Raw genomic sequence first — 3,524 nt, 5'->3', positions numbered from 1 at the left:
GATCTGCCCGCCTCAGCCTCCCAAAATGCTGGGATTACAAGCATGACCCACCGGTGCCCGGCCTCCCCCACTTTTTTTTTTTTTTTTTGAGACAGGGTCTCACTCTGTCACCCAGACTGGAGTGCAGTGGTGTGATCTCAGCTCACTGCAGCCTCAGCCTCCTGGTTTCAAGGCAACCCTCCCACCCTGACCTCCCGAAGTGTTGGGATTACAGGCATGAACCACTGTGTCCAACCCAGAAGGATCCTGTGTGGTCTTCATTTCACTGAGCGTGAATAGCCTGAGTTTAAGTCTGCTCAAGTTCTTCCTCTGTTCAAAACCCTCCCATGGCTCCCACTTAAATCAGAGTCAAATCTAAGTCTTAAAAAAAAAAAAAATTATTTAGAGTCATGGTCTTACTGTGTCACCGAGGCTGTCGCAATGGCGTGATCTTGGCTCACTACAGCCCTGGCCTCCTGGGCTCAAGCGATCCTCAGCTTCCAGAGTAGCTGGAACTACAGGTATATGCCTCCACATCTGGCTAATTTATTTTAATTTCTTGTAGAGACACAGTCTCACTATGTTGTCCAGGCTGATCTCGAACTCCTGGTCTCAAAGGATCCTCCTGCCTTGGCGTCCCAAAGTGTTGGGATTACAGGAGTGCAAATTAAAGTCTTTATGGTGGTTCTCAAGGCCCCCTGCACAGTTGGCTCCCTGACTAACACTCTAGCCTTATTCCTCCCACTATTTCCCTCCCCTGCTCTCCTCCACCTTCCCTAGGCTCTTTGCTCTTCCTCCAACACACCAGGCATATTCCTGCCTCAGGGCCTTTGCACCTGCTGCTCCCCCTACAGACCCATGCAGCCCACTGCCTCCACCTCCTTCAGGTCTCTGCTCAAATGTCACTCCTCAGCGAGGCCTTCTCTCTCAATGTCAACCCTATTTAAAATTGCAGGCCAGGTGTGGTGGCTCATGCTTATGATTTCAGCACTTTGGGAGGCTGAGGTGGGCAGATTACTTAAGGTCAGGAGTTTGTGACCAGCCTGGCCAACATGGTGAAACCCGATCTCTACTAAAAATACAAAAATTAACTGGGCATGATGACGCGGGCCTGTAATCCCAGCTACTTGGGAGGCTGAGGCAGGAGAATCGCTTGAACCCAGGAGGCAGATGTTGCAGTGAGCTGAGACTGCACCACCACACTCCAGCCTGGGCGACAGAGTGAGACTCCATCTAAAAATAAATGAATAAATAAATAGGCCAGGCGCGGTGGCTCACGCCTGTAATCCCAGCACTTTGGGAGGCCACAGCGGTCGGATCACGAGGTCAGGAGATCGAGACCATCCTGGCTAACACGGTGAAACCTGTCTCTACTAAAAAATTACAAAAAAGGCCGGGCGCGGTGGCTCACGCCTGTAATCCCAGCACTCTGGGAGGCCGAGGCGGGTGGATCACGGTCAGGAGATCGAGACCATCCTGGCTAGAACAGTGAAACCCCGTCTCTACTAAAAAATACAAAAAATTAGCTGAGCATTGTGGCGGGCACCTGTAGTCCCAGCTACTCGGGAGGCTGAGGCAGCAGCATGACGTCAACCCGGGAGGCGGAGCTTGCAGTGAGCTGAGATTGCACCACTGTACTCCAGACTGGGCAACAGAGCGAGACACCATCTCAAAAATAAATAAATAAATAAATAAATAAATAAATAAATAAAATTGCAGCCATCTCCCCTGCCCCCATATCCTATGCCTCCTCCTCCCCTGCTGCATTTTCCCCACAGCACTTACCCTCATCTATCACACTCTATGTATTCCCTTTTTACTTGATTATCTGTCTCCCCGGTACGTGAGCTCATGAGGTCAGGAATCTGTATCTGCTTTGTTCACTGCTGTATCCCCAGCGCCTAGAACAGTGCCCAACACATAGTAGGTGCTCAGTAAATATTTGCCGAGCAGATGAGTGTCTGGGGTTTACGCTCCTCCCCACTATACCTTTTTGTGCAAAGCGCTGAGATAGCTGCTTTCTGCTGTTGGTATATGACCACACCTCTCCATCTCACAGCTCACTGCAGCCTTGAATTCCCAGGCTCAAACAATCTCCATGTCCCCTGCTTCTGCCAGGGGGTAAAGGCAAAGAAGCCCTCCTCCATAGAGTCCATTGTGGCTTCATCCCAGCCCCCATCTAGCCCCCTTTCCTTCATTGCCCCTATGATGGCCGTGTCACTTCCCTACTTGAAATCCTCCAGGGACTCAAGGATTCCACATTCTAATCTCCACACCAGGGTTTTCTGTACTGTCGGTCACAACTGCTTAGCAGGCTGTGGAATCAACCAGTAGTTTTTTCGATAGCATATAATAAATCAGAGTCAGCCAGGCATAGTGGCTCACACCTGTAATCCCAGCACTTTGGGAGGCTAAGGCGGATGGATCACCTCAGGTCAGGAGTTCCAGACCAGCCTGAACAACACAGTGAAACCCCATCTCTACAAAAATTAGCCGGGTATGATGGCAGGTGCCTGTAATCCCAGCTACTTGGGAGGCTGATGCGGGAGGATTGCTTGAACCCACGAGGTGGAGGTTGCAGTGAGCCGAGATCACACCATTGCACTCCAGCCTGGGTAACCGAGCAAGACTCTGTCTAAAAAAAAAAAAAAAAAAAAAAGATCAGAGTCTGTGCACATAGTGTCGACATAATGTAGACTAAGGTGGAGATGAAGCGTGGTTTCATGAAACTTTCATTTCAGTTGTATTAGATTGGTGCAAACATAACTGCGGTTTTTGCTGTTGCTTTTGATGACAAAAATCGCAATGAATTTTGTACCAACCTAATATATGCATTGCATCATGAAGTGTGTTTCTCACTGTGAGTCAACAAAGTTTGCAAAAACCCTGCAAAAAAGTTTGCAGTCCTGCCTCTCCTAAATCCTGTGCACTGAGTGGATGGAGGATATTAATAGCAGCTCAGATTTATCTCTTTGCTGAGATCCATGCCAAGTGGTTTTGCCTGCTTTGGCTCATGGACTCCTTGTCATACCCCGAGTATGGTCATGATTCCCATTTGACAGATGGTGAGACTGAGGCTTAGGCTGGAGACAGCCCGTGCCTGAGATCACCAGGCTGGGAAAGCTGAGGTTTGAGCCCCAGTGAGCTTCCCTCCTGAGCCTGCACAGGTAATGCTTGCCCATTTGCCCACTCGCCCAACCTCTCCTGATCTACTCTGCACCTACAAGAGCACTCAGGGGCACCAGCCTGTCCTCAGAGCCCAGCAGGTGCATTGATCCTCCTGACACTCCAGCCAGCAGTATCATTTCAACCTCCATTCTGCAGGCTGGAAGACTGAGGCCTTTCATCTCATCCCAGAAAACAAAAGCTAGAAAGCCTTTCCAAGGATGTACCATTCTATCACCCTTCTCCAAACTGCCCTCTTTGAGGGCCAGGAGAGAGAAATGGCTAAAGATGTGTCTTTGACTGCCCAGGCTCAAATCCCATCCCATTCATTCTTCTCCTTCATTGTTTTTTTTTTTTTTTTTTTTTTTTTTTTTTTTTTT

The sequence above is a fragment of the Mandrillus leucophaeus genome, unplaced genomic scaffold (genome assembly GCF_000951045.1).
Source record: "Mandrillus leucophaeus isolate KB7577 unplaced genomic scaffold, Mleu.le_1.0 Scaffold151, whole genome shotgun sequence".
In the NCBI taxonomy this organism is placed as follows: domain Eukaryota; kingdom Metazoa; phylum Chordata; class Mammalia; order Primates; family Cercopithecidae; genus Mandrillus; species Mandrillus leucophaeus.
Note: the sequence above shows the minus strand (reverse complement) of the source record.